General features: G+C 33.7%; 1 protein-coding gene across 4 annotated transcripts in view; it reads left to right on the top strand.

Annotated features, from left to right (window-relative positions):
- Window positions 1-257: 257 nt before the first annotated feature.
- Window positions 258-26,730, top strand: part of enc (R3H domain containing protein encore) — a 53,567-nt gene continuing 27,094 nt past the window's right edge. For all 4 annotated transcript variants that reach the window (XM_088202163.1, XM_088202161.1, XM_088202164.1 and 1 more), the window contains exon 1: window positions 258-363. The gene's annotated coding sequence lies outside the window, so the exon portion shown is untranslated. The remainder of the gene's footprint in view (window positions 364-26,730) is intronic.

Genomic DNA, 26,730 nt, shown 5'->3' on the forward strand with positions numbered 1-26,730 from the left:
AAGTTAATTAGTATACAATAAATATGTTGGGTTCTCGATAGCCGCATTTATGTCATTAATTGGAAGGAAAAACTCACGATAATTAGTGAGGACTTAAATTAACAGACCTTTTGTGGAATTTAATAGGAATGTTTGCAAATGAAAATATTTAAAATATATCTATAATTGTAATAAATAAATTTAATTGAATTTTCATGGTTTAATAGTATTTATTTTACATTGATTATGTAGAATTTTTTTTATTTTTTTGCGTGCAGCTCACACGAACGTGTTCGCGAACGCAGTCTAAAATGGCGGGTTTGCGGACGCCGGCCGCAGAACTGAGGAGTCGCGGAGTGTCGCGCTGCGTCGCGCTGTTCCCTGGTAAGCCTGCGCCCTCGGGCCCCGTTTATAACCTTCCATTTTTCACCCTCTACTGCGCAGTATCCTCACGCTTATCTTTCACCGTTCTGTCGTTCGCGAAAATCCATTAAGAATCCGAACCGTATATATAGTCGGTGTCAAAATACTAGTCATGTCTGAAAAAGAAGAACGAATCGCGAATATTCGCTCGGACTGCGAAGCAATCGTATATTTATACAAGCCGTGATAGAAATTGCGCTAAGATTCTCACATAAATCGTTCGATTTTTGCATCTGTCAAATTTTGACACTAGATCGCTGTATGTGTGCGGTGTTCATATGTGTGCGTCTACACATGTATTTGTATGCATATATAGATGTTCAATCGACCTACTTTCGCTAGTGCCTTTTGATAATATGGGATTCTGCGATTTTGTAACAGATGCTATAATATATTACGTTATAAAAATAACATTTTACATAACGCTCGACTTTTCGTTTCAAACGTTTACATAAACGTTGCAGTCTAATCTCAATAAGCGACCGCATCTTCCTCGTCCGCTAATAAATAATCAATTTCTCATACTTATCGAGCTAATACGTTGCGAAGTTTACGAGTCGTTTGCATATTTACATCCACCGCAATAACTTCTCCTACATTGTTGAGATTTTTGGCACCGGCCATGAAGGAAATAACCTTTCCGACATTTGCGTCTAAACGCTAATTGAAGATGGAGTTCATCTCCATACGTTTTCCAATCCGATAAATCTAATCTTGTCTAAGTCGTCTGACGATTTGTGAAATGTGACGGATTCATCGATAGACTCGGACGGTGAACGATGTATGATGTCCGGTCGATGAAAGATTGCGATTGTGTATATTTAGAAAGCGTTTCGGAGACTGGTTTATCTAAAATTGGCTGTGTTTGTTTGCCGTTTGATTGGCGGCAGGCAACATGTGTTGAAAAATTCTGGAAAAATTCCAGGATCCGCGAAGCAGGGCCGCAACAAATTGTTCCGGCGTTCGGGGGTAAATTTGGCAGACGTCCCACAAAATTATAGTTTATTAGTCCTTTGAACTGGACCGAGAATGAGCTGCTGTACAATAGGGTTGCTTTATGAAAGTCAAACGAGAACAATTTCAATACTTAACTTAGTAAGCCATACTTTTAAGTAGATTTTAATAGAAATACTACATATGGCATATATGTATCCCACGTTAAAAATGTTAATTGTATATTTAATTATAGCTCAAATAAAAACTATGTAAAAATTAACTATATTAGCTAAATATATTACTAAAATAAAATAAAAACTATATTACAGCACTCTACTATTTATGTAACTTTAACCCCACCCCCTACCACAAATTAAAAAAAAACTGCATTATAAGAATGTTTTAGTTAATTTCTTAGAGGTGGTCAGCCATAATGGCTCAATTCCCATACATAATCATATTAATTAAAATAAATTTCATTGATTGTGCGTGTGTGTAAGTATTTGTGTGGTCATTCGCAAATAGATTAAGCATATAAAAATGTAATTCCATGACCTATTATCGAGCAAGAATACTACTTAGTTTTAATTATGAAATAGATAGCAATGTGCTTTTCGCACATTGCACAGATGTGATTACCGATTTGGGTGGCCTATTTCAAGTAAAAAACAATTCAAAAAGTATTGTTTGAAGTACTGCAAGTATATGGCAACTCCTCAATAAGTAGGCTTATCATAATTATGAAGCTCTAAGCCGGTAGAGCTAAGAAAAAGGTCATCTCAGTTTTAACATTTAATAATGCTGCTGATAACCATTATTATCATAAATTATTTAGAACGTACACAAGATTTTTCAGGACTTTTAACTGTATTTTACCAATATTTATTTTACATTTTTTATTTAAGAGATCCACATTTCCAAAACATTATAAAGGCAAATTTTTCAGTAAATTAAAAAAAAACTTTTTAATACGAATAAAAGTGTTTCACAAATTTTTCCTACATTACTTTTTATTTACATTTTTTATTGAAATGAGCCTAAATTTTAAAATGTTTTAAAATGGTTAAAAAATAGGAATTATTATTTTCATTCACGAATACGCTGATTCTTGCGACCAGTGCTAAGATATTTTTTTATTACCGCCAAAATAAATGCTATAACCCCTCCACCCCTCCCAGACACTATTAAATGTACTATTTTTCGTAAAAAATTCAAAGCAGCAAAATTAATGATGTGTAAGAAAATATTTATTTATGATGCCAAGCGAAATTAGGTAGTGTATGCTAAGAGCTAAGAATTTTTTTCAATATATTGATGTTTTTATTTAAAAAAATATTTCTGAATTTTTTTTTGTTTGAACTTCTATTTATTATAGAAACAAAATAAAATCTTGTTTATACAAGTTAGAACCCAAAAAGTATCAAAAAAAAAAATTTCATAATTTTACAAAAAAAAAAAAATACAAAACTAGGAACGGACACCCGCGTCTTAGTCATGTCGTCGTCAGTAAGTGGACACGGGGGTCCTTACGGCATTCAGACGGTTTTAAATTTCATTTTAAAAACATGAAATGTGGTTCGCGGGTCGCATAAATAAGTTTTCTCGGGCCGCCAGTTGGACAGCGCTGATATTGAGAAACCTGTCCTTTCTTAAGAAATGAGACCTAACCCTTGATCTTCAGCGCAAACCCTGACGCAGATGACGATCCGGTGACGTATCGTCCTAACGAAAAGCCGGCGTGTGTGGTCGTTTTGGCAGTGGTTCTCCTTTCGGTCGGTTACGTCCCTAGTCGTCACCGAAATCCGGGCTGCCAAGTTCAACCAAACGACTATTTCTAAACAACGCTGATTTAACTATCGTCATCCGCTGTTTAAAACATTTCTGTTGCACGAATAAAACTTCCGTCATCATATTTCACATGCGAGGGAGTTACAACAAAAAACCCCAAGTTCAAGAGCTGAAAATATAGGGTTCAGTATAAAACTTACAACTCCAATTTATCGAATGCGACTTAGGTATACTCCAAATTTAATTAACGTTTTCTTCCTCATATGTTTATATGAGGAAGAAAACGTTTATGCTCATGCTATTTTTTTTTACTTGCTTTATAAAGTTCTCCTTTATAACTTAGAGGTCACTAACGACCATTAAGATCAACCCGTCTCGGAGGTAGGGCCAAACAGTATATTCACACAATAATGGGGAGATATTTTTCGATCAAATGATTGCGTTTATAATTGAAAATATTGCACCTAATAGCACATAAATCACTCATAAGTATCGCATTAAAAAATACTCGAGACAATACATTCTACCCTGCGCACTTTACTATTGTTCTTCAACCGATCGCCGGAGTGGCCATCTGAACTGTGTCTTAAACATGAACACATCTCGGAGGTGTGTCAAAGAAGCGATGCAATTGATTCGCAAACATCCTCATCTACGATTCACCAGAACTATCTTATTATAAAATTTGTGACACTTTTTCAAAGAGGAAAGATGCCACGGTGTTTTATTAATTTTTCTAATCTCACGGATGAATATAATAGAAAATAGAGCTGGGTGATATGTATTGACTGTAAGCTGTAATGATAGTTTATAATTAATAAAATAACTGTCACCGATTAATTTTTATTAAAATTTAGTGTTTCACTACTTACTTAGTAGCTGTTGATTGTGTTTACACAGTTGTAACTCATTAGGCTAACGCCTATCATATTGCAATGGATGATAATATTGTCCGAAACTACTCTGATTAAAATCTTGAACAATCTAAATTCGATTATTTAAATGCACTAGCGGCTGTTTTGCGCTCATAAATTTATAATATTTTCGCTAGTAGAAATATGTATCTACAGGTGAAAATGTATTTGGACTTCATTAGTGAAAATATAATTTCCCTGAAAAATACACATTCACTGTAATATTTGCAGCTACGTATGGAAAGTTTAAATCGTGTAATTTTATTAGTACCTGCCAGGTAAACTATATTTTCACTAGTAAAAATGTATATCTACCGATGAAAATGTATTCCGATGTTTTTAAAAAAAAAATTGGGATAGGTTCAAGATTTTTTTTTAGATTTTAAGAGGATAACATGGGAATTTCTGTCCGAATTCAAAGGGGGTTGGGCAAATGCCACTTTCCAATCTCCTAAATGACGCCCCTGCTGGCAATTTTCTCTTCAGTACAAAATATCTGTACGAGAAAACTAGATAGCAATGTCTTCTTAGTTTATTAAATATTATTTTTTTAGAAACAGCAAAAGTTGTTGCCAAATAAAAAAACACATGTCTTGAAATTCTATATTTTAAATTAGTCTCCGAGTACTTTTGATTATATCGGTTTTCTACTCAGTGACTGCTCCTTTTCAACCCACACACATCAACATCACTGACCTTACTCTTGTCGCTAAAATTTCTTAAATTAACCATAGCAATCTGCGAGAATTTTTTTCTAATTTTCTCGTTTTCGGCGCCTGTCCAAAGCAATCTCTGGCAAAATCGACCAGAACCGGTCGCTTAAACGGCCATAAAAATATTTCCGCGACCACGCCGAGACGACATGATACACCCGGAGAAGACGTCGCCGTGATGTCATCCGATGGGAGTTTTTTTCTGGGCAATCGTTACATAAGCGTACGCGAACAGGTGAGCGTGAATGAAGACCAGACGTAAATATAAACGAGAAGCACTCACCCAGAACCCTGGATCAACATTCACGCTGGCACCGGTCCGACCGCGACACTGTCTTCTTCCGGAAGCGCCATGTTTACAGAAGACAAACCATCCGAAGGTCGGCAGACATCGACCGGTTTTGATTTTCGCCCAATCTCTATGGGCGTCGAAAAGAAGACCCCACCATGACGCCTACTTTTACTTTCTTTAATTGGTCACCTCTTCCGCCTTTTCTTATATTGTTCAGATTGACTTTAAAATAAACGGATATCACTGAGTAGCTTTAGGTTATTATGATTAACATTAAATGCTGATTGTACAAATGGTGTCTTAATGTATTAAAACAACCAACATTCATGGTTTCATATCATTCCTTGGTTAGAAAACTCTTCATTACTAGAATGTTTTTAGCCAAGATACATGCATGTGAACGCGCAGAGTTTTTTTATGGGTTTTCCCACAAATCTGATAATTTCTATAAATAAAACAGCATCGTATATCTGATATCAATAATATATTGCATATGCAAACATATTATATTAGTGGTTAACTCAACAAATGCGTGCTTCTAAACAATCTACCATTGTCATTGTTTGAGGTTAAGAATCAACTAAACGCATGGTTCTAGACACCGTCAAGATGGGGTTATTGAGTAGTGGGAGTTTACGATCTTGCGTTAAGGTTCTCTTTTTAATAATATAACTGCAATGCAAGATTATTTATTATGTGATCTGGGTTTAATTTATAAAAATTGACTGGTCTCAATGAAGCTCACCGATGCCACCAATGTTATATTGTATAATCCGGTGGTTGTGAAGGTTTTGTGGAGAATCTCTTTTTAGAGACACTTCCTGGTTCAAAAGTTTTAGGAAGGTTTGATCAAGTTTTCTTATGAAACTTCATGTAACTCCACTTCTAGGCTTATTGATAAACTTATTGAGATGACAAAATAATTGTTAGCTGCAACTCATATTATCAGTGTCCTGACGGACCGTATGGTATGGGATGCTGTTGATAATGCCCCACAACCATTTTTATCGCCATATTAATTTAAAATATGAATAAACAAAAATCGTTCTCAAATCTACAAAAAATTATGCAGTGACATCGCTCATATGAGCAAGTGATAAACTTATAAAAAGTCCAAATTTTAAATAAATATGAAAACTTTACGAAATACCGGTTTGCCAATTCTTTCAGATCGATAGAGGCAACGGGCGATGATGTCACTCTGAGCTGTCACGTGTTTGGATAAATATATAAATATAACCGTCTGGGCTTTTTTAATAAATATTACAATACACAGAATACATAAAAGTAAAGTAAATTAACCGATAGCTTTCTATATTTTTTTACCAATGGAAAGTAATTATAAAATTTGTAATAAAATAATTTAGTTCTTAATTAAGCAAGAGGGTATTTTTTTATTACATTAGGGAAACCAGCTAAATTTGTTTTTCTGCGTGTTGACTTAGAAATATTATTATATACACAAAGTAAATTCACATCTCTATAATATTATATTATTTTCCCCATAATATCAATTATATACATATATTTATTTATTATTAAATAATTATCAAAATTACAAAATTGAACAATGAAAGTAGTTTTAAATAAAAATAGATAAACTAGCTGTAAAAGTATGATTGAAATTTTGGAATTGTTGGATTTACGAGAAAATAATTGTTATTTTTTTATAATATGTTATTAGAGTATTTTGATAATTAATTAATAATAAATAAATATGTGTATATAGTTAATATGAAGAAAATAATAGTAAAAAGAATTAATTATCAAAAGTTGACCATTCAGTGGTAATTTTTTAATATTCATAGTATTTCCTTAAATGATATTCGTTTTTCTGGCCAAATTCAAAAGCAATAAAATCGTGCCGTCGCAGTGGACACGCTCGATTATCTATCGTTCATATTAAGACTTTTTATAGCACTATTACGACTATTGTGAATCGATTAAAGCTCATCTAAACCGAATTTTGACCAATAGGAGAGCGCAAAAAACAATTATCCATTCTCAGAAGTCAAAAGTTCACGCCAAAAGCAATAAAGTCGCAGCTCGTTACCGAGCTTTCCCACTACTAGAAATAAAATTATATTATTAATGAAGCTTATATATTTCTTGGATTTTTTTAAATTTTTTCTGGAGTTTTGACATTATATTGTAATTTTTCATTAAATTCATATATCTACAATCTTCATGTTTGCTGTGTTTTTTTTTCAAGTATTTGAAGTAATTTATATTTTATTTGCATAATTTTTAATTGCATTTATTAAATTAAAATGGTAAATATATTTGACCAAAATTAAAAACATTAAAACGATATTTACTATTTTAAATATATAATATAATATTTAGCTATCAATATGCTAAGCGATAAATGTTATAAAATAAAGTATAGTGGAAATATATACAATTCACATATGTTTGATAAAGCATACATTTTTATATTACCAGTTATCTAATTATACACTTTGCTACTTTGGAACCGCTTCCATTTAGTATTGCAGCGTGATTAAATTAAACACGTTCTTAAGATATTAATGTAAATATGTGATTTTACAAAAAAGGGGATGACGAGTTCGAAGAACACCGAAACGGAAGCTTGCATTGCGTGCAATATCCAAATGGCGTGCGCTAGCTTCGGCACACAATCGTACATATGCGAATGGAACACGCCACAATTTGCAATTTAGGCGCCCCGGGCGCTCACCTTGCAGCTCTGACATTAACCCCCTAGTCTCCCCCGCCTTTATTACCTTTTTAACCCTCAATGCGGTCCTAAAAACGCATTAACCTTACAATAGAGTCGGTTTTAAATCAAAGATACGGCCCTGTATTCGACGATCAATTATCTCAAGAACGGCATACCTTCTTAGTCACTTGCATCGTGATACTTTCTTACCCATAAACCATAAACATATATCGAAACATTAGTTATAATTATTCATTATCGTTTGTAATATCCGAGAAGCAACCATAATGGTTTCGTTTATAGAAAGCCACCCGGGAGATGCACTCATGCGGAATTTGACAATACGACCGAATTTGTCTTAAAAAAATTTTTTGTTCTTAAAGCTTCCGAAAGAACATATAAATATGCCTGACACATGCTAATAACACCATTACTTGTGGACGAAACTGGGATTTTAGTATCGAGGGACGTGCTTGCCGAACGATGCGAGCGAAAACCGGGTTTCTGGCCCTCTAAAGCATACTGACAATAATTATGAATTAAATTATATAAAACTAACGACTTATACTCGTCTATCAAAAAATTTGGTATAAAAAGCAACTAATAAAATATAACAATAACTTATTGAAATATCCGAAGAATTTATGATAATACTAATATTTTTTTGGTAACACTTCTCGAGTAAACTTAAAACTTCTTCACGCGAAAGTTTGTGGTTTGCCGGCCAATAGTTTGAGATTCACTGCTATGTTTTTTAGTTGTGTTTTAAAAACTAGAACAGTTTTATCGCGCCGCCATCGATCAAAATATTGTGCTGCCGTAACGATTTTCGGCAGTTGGCGTGTGTGCGTAATTATAATTTAAGTTGCGATTTTTCGTATCGGCTCGATCGCGGCCAGACCCAAAGGACAGAGGTCACTCTCCCTATAAATATGATTGCGTCCTTGACAATATCGCCGCCCTCCATCTTTCGGCGCCTTCGCCGTTGCAATTTCGGCGGTGGCGGCCGCACCCTGCGAGTTTATCTTCCGCTCGTTCGTTATGTCCCGATAACCAACCCCGTTATGTCCACCGACCCTCGAGATAGCGTGCGGTGATCTTTAAAACTGCGGTATGCCGCGAGGGGAGTGTGAGTAAGCTTTCGATACGCCTTCAACTCGAGCTGCAGCGACGCGGCGTTGACGTCACGGTTGTTTATAGTTGCTTTACGCTGTTTGGACTTAATTATAGTGGTGCTTAAAAAAATAACACGTTAGCGTCGAAAGTGAACTAGATCTAAATCTTGTAGTAAGTAAAAAGTTCCGGGAAACGTAAATGTGCGGCTTATTGAGGATTCATCGGTATCGGTAAGCACATGAGCTGTGCATGTTTTAAACGCTGTCGGTTGAATCACAATTTATTTTTATTTTTTATGATTCAACTTAGAATATTTTTATAAATTTTTACACATTATGTAAAAATTCTTTTGGATTAAAATATATATTTATTTTAAAATGCATTTTTTGCGTTTCACAACATATTTGAAAAGTAAAGATAAATTATTTTAAGTTACCATAGACTTGTGTAAAAGGCACCCAATTTCGCAGATATTCCCATAGTTCTGGACACTACTTAATGCATTTATATTAATTATTCAAACTCATTCTTAATTTAATTCTTTAAATGGATAGCGTTTTCCTTTCTTCACCATAAACGTGAATTTCTTCTGCTTTAAAATCACGACACTACTCTTCCTATCGTATCATATCATAACGCCATTGCCATAAATTAAAAGTAGTTGGCGAAATGTTGTGCGAAGAACCATTTTTTAACATAAACATAGAGTACGCTCGGGATAAGGATGCCGGTTTGTTATTGTGTGCGTGTACATGTATATGAGAGGGAGAAGCGATGTAGCGTGTACTTCGTTGTCTCGCTTTCTCTTTTAAGGACAGTCGCTGATTCGTCAACGCTGGTATTCGTCATTAAAGTGCAGTGTGGCGCAGAAGTTCGATCTTCTGTAGTGATTTATTTTAAATAATTTTGTGTTGATATTGGTTTAAAACCCAGATATGCCTAATGTCCCATGGGTAGGTCACTAAACTCGTGCCACTGTTTTTTTATTTATAAATGAAATTTTAAGAGAACAAAATTTCTTGGGCATATCTGGGTTAATTGATATCAAGGCTTTAAATATACACTGTAAGTTATTCGTTCTCTTACCCGTGGATTAAAATATTTTAATTATTTTTCCATTAATCCGTACGTTGTTGGTTTTTTTACACTATTCTCTGTAAGGCTTAAAAAAGTTATTATTCTTATCGTTGCGCCAATGATAAATTTTTAATTTATTCAATGGATTCTAATGATCTAATAGAGTCGTCGAGCCATTAAACAATCTGCGAATAATTTCTTTCCCCATTTTATATCTTTTTGCTTTTGAAGAATAGCTAAAGACTTCATTATTTTTTTTGACTAGTGAAAGATTTTGAATTTTGCAAATATTTAATTAACGACAGCAATGTCTGGTTTCTTCGATTATATAATATATTTTTAACTGTCCGTTGAAATTTCCTTCTTAGCTCAGATGTATGTATGTTAAATAAACATATATTTTCTTTTAAAATAAAAAAATTAAATATTCTGAGCGAAATTGTTTTGAGCCACACAGTTCGCGCACACAATAACAAACCGGAATCCTTATCCCGAGCGTACTCTACATATCAAATCATATCTTATTTTCTTAATCGATGTTTTACTTTTAAGATACGATTAACCGTTATTTTTTGTATACCTAATATGCAAGACCTAGCTAGGTTTAAATTAATTCAATATATTATTCCGTGAGATTAGGAAAATCTAGGAAAACCTAAACTGATCGGAATTTTAATTATATAATAATCACTAATTCCGATCTCCCGGACGTGGTAGAAATTTAAATATATTTTTAGACAATTAAATTTAAAAAAAATCCCGTCCCCAATTTATCAAAAAAGTATTAATAATATAAAAATATAAATATGTTTTGTACTAGAAAACATCTTAGAAAAACACTTATTTAATTCAAATAAATACTGCTTGATTTCGGGTTGGGGGCAGGGGGGGGGGAAATGGTTTAAAATACATAGACTTGCTGCATCCTTTTAGCATGTAGTCTGGGATAAAATCTGGTCCTGAAGAAAAAATGGATTTCTGCTTGCCAAATCCGTATTTCATATCAATCAAACTAAATTTTTTATTTATTTTTTATTTTTTCGATTAAATTAAGACCATCGTGGCCTAACAGGTTACCCCAATGCGCCACGATGGTCGAAAGCAAATTATAAATTTATAAAACATAAAAAAACGTATATATATAAATAAATATAACAATACTTAAACATAACAAAAAAATTATAAAATATTAAAATTAAAAGATATAAACCGGATCAGATCCTCGTAGCTAACATTAAATAAATCAATTTTCAATGCCAGCGTATTAAGGAGCCGTATGGCCACATCTATAGGCGAGTCGACAAGTGCGGATGTCTAGCCCTAACCGCCATCAAAAGAGGTCTCGATCGTGATTCTCGAAAATGTTCCGGAACCCAAAACTGGAATTCCTCGAGAATAGCTGGATAGATGTTTTTTATAAATGTTTTGATCGATAACAAAGATGACCATGAACGCTGTGTCTCATCGTAATTAGAAGTAAAATCCGAATGGGATGTTATACGGTTTAAAAATATTTAGCAAACCCGTCGGAAATTTCTTCAGAACCTTCAAAATTGATGTTCCAACTCATCGATGACAGCAAGGAGTGGCCGTCCTGTTTTGAGTTAACGAATTTCAAGAATTTTCTTGGATCTAAAGCAACAATTTTTTACAATCCGTAATTTAGTTCCAATGTCAATGGCGAATCATGAAATTCTTCGTCGATGAGAGAGTTTCGCGTTCGTTTCCAGATGTTATGTATGATAAATTTCTTTCTAAGAACTGCAATTACCTCTTTCGAGAACCATATTGGATAAATTTTGTTAGTCGTTGGATATCTTCTAGAAAAACATTTATCAAAAATATCTAAATTATTTTATAAAAAAATATCGAGAGCAGAACCAACATGAATTGTTTGATACAATTGTATCCAATCCATACGAGACAGCAAACCACTGAGGTAATGATATAGATTCGGCTGAAAGTCATGTAAAACAGGTTTTAGATATCGACTTATAGAGAGTATAGTTATATTATTTTTTGTATATACTATATCATTTATTCCTAATGAATCAACTGTATGTATCAAAAATAAATAATTAATTGGTTTATATTATATTTTTTTATTGAAATTGAATAAATGAACTATGTGTATATAAGTCATTAGCTTGTATCGGTTTATTTACATAAATATGAAGCAGTGTGCCAAAAATAGTCCGCTAGTTATTTCCAATTATCCGCGGGTCCGGAAAAAGTGCATTGGCTGCGCAGGCGATCGATCGGCGCTCTCGGAATCGGGATCTCGGTGGTCCGGGTCAGGGTGCAGTGCGCATCCTCCGTCCGGTGCAGCGTCACTATGGCAACACCGGGAAAACTGGGTCGCCAGCCCGTCGCGAGCTTTGTTCGAGCTAGCAGTTCCCGACTGCCACCCGCCCAGTGATCGAGAACCCTGGAAGAACACCCAAATCTCAAGCTTCATCTCGATAAAAGTCGATCAAGTGCAGGGAAGAGACCCGAGTGATTGTGCTATCGAGTTTTCAAAAAGTTTTCCTAAAGAATATAATACTTTTGAGTGGAAGCCTACCCCAATCAGTACCATATGTATGGCTTCGGCGGCTAAGTTTCAAGGGTGCTTTTTGAAAAGAACGAGGGGTGAGTTTGTTTCTTTGTTGTCGATAATGATTCAAGAAAACTTATTTCTCGGCTCGGGTTCAATGTGTGCACTGTAGTTTCTTAAAATGGGCGGTAGTTAACTAAGCAGTACAACTAATCAATGTATGCGTTTATCAATAAATTTTGCTTTTTTATGTTGGCAGCTAAATATTTTAAAAGCGATGGGTGATAAATCCGCGAAAGGCATTATCCACAACTTGTTGAGAATTTAATAAGTTTTCTTGCACACAGTGGTACAATGGCAGTACAATAGTACAAGGTCTGGTGTATACGATGAAGAAAGAGTCTTGATAAATAATATCGACTGCTTAATCGCAATCATTTTTCTCCAACTGAAAATTTCCCATGGGCTTACTTTGAAAATTGAGACGTTGTCTAACAATGATGTGTCTATTTTGCTTATTCCTCGAGTCTAGTAACATAATTTTAGCCAGGAGGGAAAAATAGGCCAGTTAGTGTTCTTTCATTAAATGACATGCATTTTTCTGGCCAAATACAAGGGGTTCTTTGTACGAATCCACGTCAAAACAATAAAATCGTGCCGGCGCCATCGCAATGGAGACCCTCGGTTAACTAGCGTTCATATTGAGCCTTTTTTAAACAATATTACAATAAGTTAAGTACATCTAAACCAAATTTTGACCAATAGGAGAGCGCAAAAAACAATTATCACTTCTCAGAGGTCGAAAATCCACATCAAAAGCAATAAAATCGTGCCGGTGCCGTCGCAATGGAAACGTTCGGTTATCTAGTGTTTATACTACGACTTTTCTAAAAATATTACAACTTAAATATGGAACATATAAACCGAATTTTGCCCAATAGGAGAGCACAAAAAACAATTATCACTTCTCAGAAGTCAAAAATTCACGTCAAAAGCAATAAAAAAGTATGCATTTTTCTAGTCAAATTCAAGGGGGGGTGCCCCACCTCAACCCCTCTCAAAATAACGCACATTGACATAGGTTATTTTATGCAAATAATTTTTGTTAAAAACAAAGGTAAAGAGCTAGCTAGCCTCTCAGCCTTTTCCTGGTTTATATTGGCTATTTTTGTTTTATATTAAATATTCCATTGTAACCTGATAGGCGTAAGCCCAATGTGTTACAACGAGGTAAATCTGTATCAACTCTGTAGTCAATCGGATATAATGAATACCTAGTAGTAATTATTAACCACCAGACTGAAAGTCTGGGAATCGGTGAGGTCTGTATTAATAATTATAAATTATTATCTGTAATATAATTTATAACCAATATATGTCACTGCAGCTGGGGCCGTTTTTTTTAATAATAGCGCATTTTTTTAAATAAAAATTTGATTGGCGCTGCCGGGGCTCGAACCTGTAACCTCAGAGTTATTAATCTGAGACGTTACGGACTACGCTATTCCGTCCTATGTATTGTAGTTTACATTTTTTTTTCGAAGAGCTTTTTCAGTGGCGCAACATTAAACTTTGATATGACGTTTATTACTAATGATATACAAGCTGGCCCAGAAGTCGCGAACTGTTTTGTTTGCCCCATAATTCCTAAAATATTAATTCAAACCCAAAAAATACGATTAGACTGTTTTAATTAACCAATAAATATTTTTTACAAATCAATTAGCAAAAATTATATCACGTGGGTGATCTCCATTTTCTGCTTGGCACAAAACTGCATTTTTTATGACCTTTAGTATTTTTTGCTTGAACTTCATGCTCAATGTTGAGTTACCCCAAAGCCTGCAGTTTTGTTTACTAACAAACCCACTCAAATGAAAAGGAGCTTCAGCATCATGATGAGTGTGAATAAAATGATTGTTTTGTCTGACAAAATCTTGGAGTCTCAGTGAATATTTAAGGCGCGTTTCTGGATACAATGGATTCAGTTCTTGCACCAATTGAATTTTGTATCAAAAAAGGGTGCAGATCATTAAAAATTGAGACGTTATCTACCAATTATGTGTCTATTTTTCTTATTGTCTTAGCTACTTTGACAAGGGTTATTTATGCGATTAATTTTGTCTTAAAAAACATAGAAAAAGTGAGTTAGCCTCTCAGCCTTTTCTTTGTTTATTTAGATTATGTTGCTTTTATATATTTAGCTCTTAAAAGCATTGTAAAAAGCCTCTTCAGAAGCGAAACTTTAAACTCTGATATGAAATATTTAGCTAGTTTTAGTAAAAAATATAGCAGTAGTAAATTTTAATTTTATAATTTCATTTAAACAGATTTTCCATTGTATGGATATAACGCCCCTCAAATATATCACATTTTATGCAAATATGTTATGTTATACATACATATCTTATCTTTCGAGAAGGTCAAAGCTATAAAGAGCTATTGAAGTGTGCAATGCTGTAAATTTAAAGCACTGCTCGACTTTAACCTCTAGAGTGGTTGATGATGCTTATATAATGATCGGACGGTGATTAAGTTTTAATGAACAATGCTACATTGTCGTGCTTACAAACAGCAACACTCAATTGACGTTATTATAATAAAGCTCTTATTGTATATTAAGAGAGTACATTTAAATAAGTAGATTAGTAGCAGGATTTTAACAACCGAAGCATTGTGACTCATAAGTAGCATTTACATGTTCGAGGCTTAATTTAAAGTTAATGTAATGATACAAATGCTTATGTTCGTTTACTGCACAATATTTATTTAAAAAATATAAATTATAATTAAATGCTGATTCATACGCATCGTTCTTTTCCAAGTAAAGTGTTATTTCGGGTAAATCTGGAGTGATGAAATGATGTGATGTTCTTGTCGATGTACGAGCGTCGCTCCGTGCGAATGCCTGAATCAAGACCGAGTTCTCGCGAGCCCTTTTATAGGAGTATTGCGAGCGGCTTTTAAGAATCGTGAACGGGTTATTTTGGCCAAATAGTTTATGTCTTACAATGTAAGAAATATAGTTGTTTTCTATCGTTTCGTTTTTTTAAATCGATTGCCACTATTCCAAAGAGTGCTGAGAATCAGTATCCCTAGTTTGAAAGGTTCTCTAAAGGCTGCGAAAGGTTGAAGACCGCGGCGCTAGATATAACAAACCAATAGTGATAAAATATTACGGGAAGTAGAGCTTTATGCTACTTTGAGAGGAAACGCTAACAATAGTGCACCGGTGCAGGGGCTCATCCGGCGCAGCGCTTTTGGAGGGGCGCACGCCCCCGCGAGCGGTCCCGAGCAGGGGCCAGTGCAGCGCCGGCTCTCTGCCCGCCTGGGCCCCTTCGATCCGATCGGCGGCGGGCGCTTTGTTTACCCCCCGCCCGCCCCACCCCTTCGGGGCGCTACCTGTTGTCTCGCGGAGGGGATGCTTGACCTATATCCGCGCCGCGTCCCGGATTCGCCGATTAATAAATCTTTTTTCGTCGCGCTGACCTTAGCCGAAGGGGCGATTCGTTTTCGCGAAGGACGCCCGCGTATTAGGTACGTTGTATAAGTGTAGTTGGTAAATCTACGTTTGTGTAATCGATTCTAACGAATGTTGTACGTGTGGCCCTAGTGCGTCGTTTGTTTTGTTGTCAGTTGGCGGCCGTGGCGGGTGGCGCGCTCGACAGTGGTAAGATTGCACCGTGACGTCATTCATAATAGGGAGCGAGTGCAAAGGGTTATTCTGTCATTAATTTTCAATGTTCTGCGCGAGTTTTAAATTATGATGCCTTATTAAATCTAGTGCAATTTTGCCTTCATATTTTTTGTCATTTTTTATTTAAAAAAACGCTGAAGTTTAATTTTCCATTCAGTGCGTTTTTTCTATGTATTATATGTAACACTTCTAGTTAACTCTTTCGTAAAATTTCTCTAACTTTTGAAGTGATCTCTCTTATACAAAACAAGTTAATAAACATATTTTTGACTGAATTTTTTACCCTAATAATTTAGAAAATCGTCGTTTTTTTATTAAATAAATTTTGCATATCATTAGATATATATAATAAATAAGTTGATGGTGTATCTAAAATTATTCATATAATATTTTACTTACATTGAATTGTGCATTAGCGCACCAGTTGTATCATGACGCATTTTAGCGTCATCGGCTCTTAACGATATTTTTAATAAATGATCATTAAATTGTAAAGTATTAAAATGCTTTTAATTTTGCAACAAAATAAATCATTAACGCGCCGCGACCTCACAAAATTAAGTTTTTGACGGCCTGATACAATACAGTTATCATTAACTGTTGCATATTTAGGTTAATTTGCTTTTCGACGTCATATATATTTTTCAAATAATTTATATAGCAACACGTGTATTGCAAAATATTAATAAATAATAATTCTTCAAATCAATTAATCGATTTCAAGTATTTTTATTATTTTAAGGCTTAGATTATAATGACTATTTCGTAATAATATTCGTGTTTTTTCAATGTAAAATCACTAATTCTTATACATGTTTGCATGTATACTGAGTGTACATCACCAGAGCGCACGGATTTTTTTGCACTGTAAGGGAAGTTTGATATAATGTTGCAACTTATTAATTTGCCCAGCGGGAAATTCTTCAATTTTGCGCAAAAGCTGTTAATTTTATTCCGTGACTCTTTAGTTTTTTGTCTCTCCCGCTTGACGTTTAACTGATACCGCAATCTTGACAAAAACAAGAAACTTCAAAGGACTCTTTTGAAGTTTATCTTCTGAAGGAGTTTTGAAATGCTCAGAAGTTGTGTTTAGCTAACACTTTTTTAACTTGCAAGGAATAAATCTAAAGATCTGAGTCCGTAGTCTAATTTAATCTTTGAAGTATAAATAAAAATTTAATTTTAAAATTACAAACACTTTTCTATTTGTTGATGTGATGTTTGGCACGTGCGTTTATTTTTAAATTCAAATTACAAAGGTTTATAAATCATCTGATTTAAAAGTTACATCAGTTGCAATACCACCATAACATGTTCGTAATAAATGGATATTATCATATATAGTAAAACCCTCAAGTTATCCCGAAAATCGAGTATAATTCGAGAATCGAGGTGTCTGCTTGGCTGGACCAAATCTGACAAGCGAAGTGGAAGCACCTACTTTTTTATGACTGTGGATTCGACATAAGCTGTGCTAAAGATCTAACTCGTATATTCTAATTCGGATTAATATATAAGAAGTTGAAGTAAAAGTGATATTTCTATAAAAATGTTACGGTCTATATACGATCAGAGAAATAGGAGGAAATCACTGACCTCTTGAACCAAACTAGATTTGAAGTTCAGTTTTTATATTTTAAAAACTTTTACTATATAGTATTTGATAGCTTTTAAGCATGTCTATATTGAATAAATACAGTCTGTTATATTTTAAAACGCGCATATTCTTTATTTTGTGTCGATTAAAATAATTAATATTTTATTAATAGTTTTAAAATTGAAGCTAAATTTATTTATTTCATTTTAATACATTTTTTACTCATATGTGTACGGTGACCGGATTATTGCGCATATAAAACTTCTGAATATTGCTGATTGTTTGATTGTCAAAACTGCTAAATATTTTTTCTTATATTTAAGTAAATATCTTATATATAATTGTTCTAAGCCTTTATATATTTAGTAGGAAATGTAAGTTTATCATACCAATGCAAATTATTAATTTAATTATAAAATATTTTTAAAACATGATCTGTTATATATACAAACATTATTTTTTATATATATTTACGTATTCTTAAATATATATAGAGTAGACCCCCAATAACACGGTATACTGGGAACGTGCAATTTGGTGCCCGTTACTTTATGTGTCAACGAGCCAAAGGGAAAATATCTCACCAAATGCGCCTGTTTCGTAAGTATTGCAAAAAAATGTATTTTCGATTTCCCCAACTACACGGACTCAAATAGCACGGTCTACTGTATACGTGTATAAAATGTATATGATCAGAATTTTTGGTGTTTTAAATTTTCGCTGTGCGCAATTTTAATTTGCGCAAAATTGACCGAATCGTATCTACCTGCTTTTGCTCAAATTTCGTTATTTTTCTAAATTATTTATATTTAATACTATCTTAATTTGTCAAGTGAAAGAATCGATGAATGACATATTGTTTCGTACGTTTTATAATATTACTAAAATCAATTTTAAATTAAATAAATTTAATTAAAAATTTATTTTAGTAAAAAAAAGAATTCACTATTTTTCAAAAATCTTCATTTTGAAATTGTAAATTCAGTTAAAAATGATATATTTGAACCTTATTATTTTATGAACGTGAAATTTCTACTTTATTAATTTCACTTTGAAATCAACGATACACCTGATTTTTTTTTAAATAAAACAATATTATTCTCACGCATATTAATCATTGAAAATATGATTTTAAAGAATACCAAAATTATTATGAATACATAATAAAAATTTAAAGAATAGAATAAATAATAATGACACCAATGAAAATAATAACTAAATAAAAAAATAAATTAATCAAGGCCCACAAGTTGTATTGGTTAATATATTACACTTACAATTTTACTATCTTTATGTGATAAATATCAAAAAACTATTAATGTATACTATTTTTCGATGAAAGATTCAAATAAACATAGCCAGAATAAAACAACTGTCAGCGGCTGTTTTGCACTGAGCGCTCGTCAATTGACGCTTTGCGCACTTAATATTACGCTACGTGCTTGTAATATTACGCTTTGCACTCAAAACCTTGTTTTTTGCACTTTTTGATTCAATTTAATTATTTAAATTTATTGCTATAATATTAGTAAACATTTGGTGTTCTAAAAAATGATAAGAATCAATGTTGGGCATTTTTTTAAAATATCCAAGCGTGTTAAAAGCCATAAAAACTAAGTGAAAATAAATTTTAGTATAGTTGATTAAAATATATTAGATGCGAATGTTGATACAATTTATTACGTTCGTCAATATATTTTTTTATAGTCTAGGTTTTCATGAAGAATGCTAATTTATCCATTAGAATCGACAGGCGCACCAGAACGACATGACTGACATGTTCCATTACAACGTGACACACACGTATTATTATAGACCTCGTTATTGGCATTGAATTATGTTTTCTCTGAAAATTGACTGCATAAAAATACGTCTCTGGCGATGAACTCTGAACGAGATGAAAAAATGAACATCCGCAAATAATCTGGAATTGTTTGGAATTGGCCGCCGATTGATTTGTTCGCATTTATCGCCGGCGATGTTTATCTCGGTCTAAACGACTTTTTCTCTCTTTCTTTCGCTGTAATAGCGCAGGGCCGCATCCGGACGGCCGATTTCTATTTTCGCTAAATAAACAAACGCGCTCCGTCGCCGACTGCTTTTTGTCTTTTGGAATTTCGCCTAGTATCGATTACCGCCGAGGAAATTTGCGCTTTGCGAAAACCTTCGCGGGGGGCCTACTACTATGTAGCTACTTCCCCTCTTGTTGTTGTTGGTCAGGGTCAGATTATGACCTCGGACACTTTCAGCAAACTTTCGTTAAATACCGCACAACTTTTTCATCGTCAAAACAAGTTTTATAACACTTTTTTCTTTGAAAGTCTGCTTCTTGACAATTCATTTTCGTGTTATTGAATATCTAGAGTCAGTTACGTAATTGAGTGTTTTGGCGCATTTATTCTTCAAAAAGACATTAAACTTGTACATCTTTAAAAAAATTAAAAAATCTACCAATCATAGATAATTTGGGCGGTATTAGAATCCCGTTTTGATATTATGAGACGGTTATAGCGCTGCGTCCAAATTTTTGCGTAGAACCGACAACGGTGGTTACGCTACTTTTACGGACTTTTTTGTGTTTCATTCCTACCTATTCCGGCACATCATCAATTCCGTTGATTGTGCCCGAAATAAAATTTTAGCGTCATATCGCTGAAAATTTCTTTCTGGCTATCCGCTCAAATGCTGTTATTTGCATCGTATTTTATACATTTTAACCCTTTTAATGCGAAGCGAAATTAGGTGGTGTTTGCCATAAATGCCAAGCATTTTTTTGGCATATAATAATGTTTTTATAAATATATGTATTTTAAAAAATATTTTCGATTTTTTTGTGCTAACTTCTATTTATTGTTGGAACAAAATAAAATCTAGTATATATAAGCAAGTACTAAAAAAAAAAATACTTAATCCCTCAAAATAAAATACAAAACTAGGAATTGACACCCGCGTCCTAGCGGCATTCATGTCGTCGTTCGTAAGCGGACACCGGCGTCCTTACTGCATTTAAACGGTTAATTACAACGCAATGATTCAGAGTAGTCACCAAAAGTATTAAAGTTAATAGAGTTAATTCATCCCAGTAATTTATGATATTTAAAAAATATTTTTATTTAAAAACTATCCGTTTGATTATTTTATAGTTTAATATTAACATATCTGTGTTATCAACGATACATTTCTCTCTTACAAAACGCGTTAGAATATTCTATAAATTGGTTTTTAATCGACTAAATGAGGTCAGATGTTATTTCGTTCTTTCCTCGCAGTGCTAATTTAAGACTTTGTAAATGCTTCATTATGTTCCGCAATAAAATACGACCCTGCTCCCGAAGCACGTGTTCGTCGAGTTGAAAAAAAATAATATATAACGTTAAAATGGAAGTAACGTCTATTTTATAGCTGAGAAAAAAAATTGAAGGGGATGTGGTAGAGTGGCGCTGTGCCAAAATTGCGTCTAATGAAATTGAAAGTGTTAACGTGTTCATAGTTGTAATTTATTGTGCAGAATTAAATTGTAATCTAATTAACGTTGCCACTTTTAATGCTCGGATACACGATAAATAAAATTTATAACAAATAACTCTAGTGTTGTAAATCGATATATTTTTACCACTAGCTTGCTGTCAAAATTACGCTACAAAATTATGTTTTATGCGCTAATGGAGTTGATAAAATCTCTTTTTAAAGTTCACAATGTAAGATGAAGTAATATTTCATGCTATCGGTCTTTATCGTCAATTAGAATTGGACCTTTTCGACTGACTAGTGCGTCGATTTTTTAATAATAACTCGGCTGTAATAGTTTCACTAGAAAATTAACCGTTTGAATGCTGTCCACTCATGAACGACGACATGAATACCGCTAAGACTCGGGTGTACGTTTTTTTTTTTGTAAAATTTGAAATATATTTTTTCGATAGTTTTTGGATAATAACTTATATAAACTAGATTTATTTTGTTCCTATAATAAATAGAAGTTAACACAAAAAAAAAACAGAAATATTTCTTATACATATATTTATAAAAACATGTGCCAAAAAAATGCTCGTCATTCTTAACATACACCGCCTAATTTCGCTTGGCACTGAAAGGGTTAAAAAAGTGAATTATAACATTCGTAGACCACCAAACCATTGTGTAGAACGCACTTTTTTCATCTAATGGATCCACATTTTGTCGCGCTTTACAGTACGATCGAAAAATAATTAGTTTCTAAGGCGTAAAAGAAGCACAGAACAAACTTAAATTCGTAACGGCGATCTATTTTGTTGTGATTCAGTTTGTGCGGCACCCGTTTGTCAAGCTTTTTTTACTTTTCTAACTGTTTTAACTGGTCCAGGGCTGTTGACTTACCAACGCCTTTATTTGTTACCAATTAAATGACGCACTTGAAGGCTATCATCCTTAACACAATTTTCTTAGAACCACCATTACACCAAAATCCACATTAACGATGTCGTTATCGTCTGGAATACATCATTTTTCAAAATGCAATATATAATAAACGCCGTTTTGTTACGCATTGTCTGTAAAGCCGATGAAATAAAGTTCGATTTCCAGAAAATCCGAGGGACATAAATCAATCAGTTTATGACCCTTTTTTCGAGCCTTTCGCAACTAATTTTGACGCAACGATTATGGATGGTCTCGGCAAGCTCTCTATCAATTACCCACGATTTAGATACCTTTGTTGATATAATTACGAGACTATTTACAAGATTGTTAGAGAGACGAGAGAGTGGTTATACTGACCTAACTTGCCCTTTGGGAACCATTGAACCCGTTAAACGTAATTATTGTTCCCGAGTGAGAATGATGCTCCCCTTGGGCAATTTAGATCCTGTATATCACTTAAGTTTACTCATATACCTCCATATAAACTCGACTTTGCCGATGCTACTGTAATGTTGCACATCTATTTTTAAGTCATAGAATATCAAAGTTAATAACTTATGCTTAATTAAATCTTTATTATCAGAAAAAAATTAATAACTTTATTATGAATAAATTTTATTCTTCCTATTAAGTCGCGCCGTTGTTACAACCAGGGCTTTTTTGTCATGTAACGCGGTGGAACGGCGTTCCGGAACATTTTTTTACGGTATTATTACTGTTTCAAAAGCAATTGTTACTAAATACACGGGCGTAGCGATTGACAATCTGCGGAACATTTTATTTCTTTATTTCTACTTAATATGACGTCATTATTTTAAGTGTATAAGTTTAACCCCCAGGTTTAAAAATGAAAGAAAATCTCGATTACTTCTCAATCGCCGGTGCCACTAATAAAAGTCCAAAACAATAACAGAAAATATGGAAATATTGGTGCAAGTTGATGATTCTGAATCATCTCAAGCTAATCTTTTGTAGCAAGGCCGAACTCAAAACGATTGCTCGAATTGCTGGTCATTAGATTAAAAAAAAACGGTTTTTGCTTAAAAATGAATGGTTACATACACAACATGAAATTTGGCTGCACACTTTTGGAACTGAAACGACGATGGGAATGAAAATTTCCAAAAAATGGGCCAACAAAAAAATCACATATTCTAGGAAAGACAAGAACTACAATTTAACTCATTTTGAAAAAAAAAATTTCATCTTAACATGAAAGCTTCATTCAATATCAATATAGTTTCGGCACTTTTGTTCATCAAACTTGTCAGACTACCTTTGCCACTTTTCAATCATTCAAAATCTGTTGATCTGTGGGTTCTCAGATTTCATTCGGCCATAGACACCAGCACTAAAAAGAAAGGAATCGAGAAGATTTGTCAGACGAGAATTGGACAAAACTTTAAAAATCACTATTAACTCTTATTCAAATATATGATATTTTACAATTTTATTTTACATTTAATCTTCAGTTGTATATTTGTATTTGTTCGTTTGGGTTTAGATTTGACATGTCTAAAGTAAAGAAAAAATTATGATAATTTTTTTATGCGCTTCGTGATGTAGAAAAAACTGTTTTGAGTTTACTTAAATTATATTTAAATATAGTTTTCTTGTGAGTTCCGGCACTTTTTTTCGTTTAAAAAAAAGCCTTGATCACAACCCTATTGGAAAAGTGTGTATGGATGACAAGCAGATGACAAACGAAAAGACGACTCCTCATAAATTAGATACTGCCAATAGTATTAATACGTATAGACTGATTATGTAACTATCTTTCGTCGTATTCGCCAAAATCGAGTCAATAAATCACCACCTCGCCGACAAAAGATGACAGTTCGCGAGCGGGTGACAGGGCGCCGCGTGAGTCACCGCTTTCTCGGTAAGCGGCCTGACCTTCGCCGTCGCTCTGATCGAATCGTGTTCGGCGGCCGTTAACGCACTACACCGCCATTATAATGACGTGTACCCCGGCTCGGTCACGGGCGGGGTTGCGTGCGCCATTATCATCGCGTCTTGACCTTTGGCCCGAAAGCGCGAGATCGTCCCTCCTCGCGAAAATCTCCGCCCGCCCTATCACGCGACTCGTTGGTTGTATATTTTCGTAGCTGACTTCACCGCCGGCCAAAGGGCAACCAGATCAACGTCATGCTGGTGCCACCGGATCGATTCTGGTTGAAAAAACGCCGCTTCCTGAGCAGATTATCGGTTGAGATAGGTCGGGAGGGTGGCAAGGTCGCTCCCTGCCCCCATCACTGTAATTTTCGGAAAAATTGCCTCCGCTCCCATACCCCACGAATGCGGGGTGGAACAACGTCAATCGGCGTATGAATAAATGAACCGGGTGTGCATTAGGGTAGAAAATTATAGTGTTAGTTTAGTTGGAAGTAGTCCGCGGGTGGTGAAGGACAAGGTATGCAGTCTTACAGGCTTAACCTTGTATTGAAAATGATATCGAACACCGAAATGAGGTACATATTAACCTCACTCAAATGTTTTTCTTTCTCATTTATTATTTATAATTTTTAATAGATTACATATATTATTAATTTGGTGGTTAAATTTACCCCACTTAGAGATGGAAAGGTTAAGTAATATTATGGTACGTGTTTTTTCGCGTTACTTTCCTGCAAATTATTTTTATTTTGGACGAATGTACGAATATTATGAAACAATGAAGGAAGAAAGGATACTACGTGAATAATACGACTGTATGATCCTGTAGTTCTCGCGACTGATTGAATCATTTAATTTGTCTGTATTTATGCTAAAACGTAATGACGTAATTCATGCGTTACACGTCTACATAAAGTGTTATACGCAGGACGTCATTTAGGGGTGGGGCAGGTAGGGGTATTTGCCACCCTTAAATTTAACTAGAAAAATGCATGTTTTAATGAAATAAGTAGACCCGCAATAACACGGTAAATTTACTTACTATTCTTATGAGTTAAGTTGGGGGAATAGAAAATATTCATACCCTTTGGCTCGCTCACACATAAAGTAACAGGTGCGAGTGAGAGAAGAGAGCGTGCAACTGCGTGCTCTTATATGACATAATTTTGTCTCACTGTTCAGATTAAGGTCGTCGGGATAATTAATGTTCCGTATTCAAGTAATTGTCAGTAAAAAACTATATTCATAATATATTTGAGAAAATTGTATTTTAATAAATATACAAAAAAATCATTTAAGATTTGAAAAAATATATTCATATGTTAGATTAAATTCTCTTGGTAATAACATTCCATTTAAATTTGTTTTTATTATCGTTGGTAAACATGGCCTATAGGTAAAAATTTAAATAAATAATAATAGCAATAAAAAAATTAAGTTTTGATAATATTAAACCAGATTCGAAGTTTAGAAAAAAGCTGATAATCCTTGCTGATAACACAACACGAATCATTCTTAGCGAGCGAGTGTGACGTAGTTCGCGCTCTCGATGATTGGGGGGAGTGTTGTAGGGGGTCTACTGTACTATGAATCATAATGAAATCGAAATATTAAAAAACCACTGACTAAATTTTGGCCTGAAATGATGTTCCTGATTCTAAACCATAAATTCTCGGATTATCCCTCAAAGAAAGTCTAAAAAAACAGTCTCGAACCTATCCCAAAAATATGTTCATTTCAGTGGAATCATATAGAATTATATTTTTACTAGTGAAAATATAATTTGTCTGACAATTGCTAGTAAAATTATATGAATATAACTTTTCCATACATAGTAATATATACATTTACATACTTATCTTTATTTATTTACGTGCAATATATTACAGTGAATGTATATATTTTCACAAGTGAAATCCAAATACATTTTCACCAGTAGATGTATCTTTCTGTTGTATATATAATTTATTGAAAATATAATTTAACTGATGGCGCTAATATGCTGCTCTTAAATGTCTATACAAATAAATATAACAGTTGCGAAACGTCCATTTTCTGTTAAAACCCAAACCAAAACTAATTATAGTTCTAGAACTTTCATAAGGTCAAATCCAAAATACAAACTAAGCCAACTCATCTCATGGGAAAATAAACAGAAGAAGTACATACAGACAAACGTCGCATCTCGCATATTGTTCCATAGTTTGAATACACTTCGATATTACATGTTTTAAAAGTATCTGTTCTTACTGAAATTATTAGGGACTTCTATTCAAAGTATATTCAAACCGAGTTTTGAACAATAAGAGGGCGCAAACACAATTATCACTTATTTAATTTGGTGTAAATAAATAGATCTGAACCATATTTATGATAGTATTTATATCATCGATGGTAATTTGTATTTGTTCTGATAGAAATGTTCCAAAAAAAATCAAGTTATTTAGATATATCATCAAACCATGGAACGTTGCCTATATTTTTATTATCTTAACTTTTTGTCAAGGTTTTGTATCTACTTTTGCTTCTAACGATTTTAATTTTATTTATAAGATTATTAAAGTTTTCATTAACATTTTCTAATAATTTAAAATTGGAAGATTTTGATGTATTTTGTAGTTGCCTACAGTTAATTTTTCATATCTCTTTAATTGGTTCACGATTGTTTGATATTTTTTTCATAAT

This window comes from Plectrocnemia conspersa, unplaced genomic scaffold (genome assembly GCF_051122295.1).
Source record: "Plectrocnemia conspersa isolate PC_06_02 unplaced genomic scaffold, ASM5112229v1 ptg000013l, whole genome shotgun sequence".
Taxonomy (NCBI): domain Eukaryota; kingdom Metazoa; phylum Arthropoda; class Insecta; order Trichoptera; family Polycentropodidae; genus Plectrocnemia; species Plectrocnemia conspersa.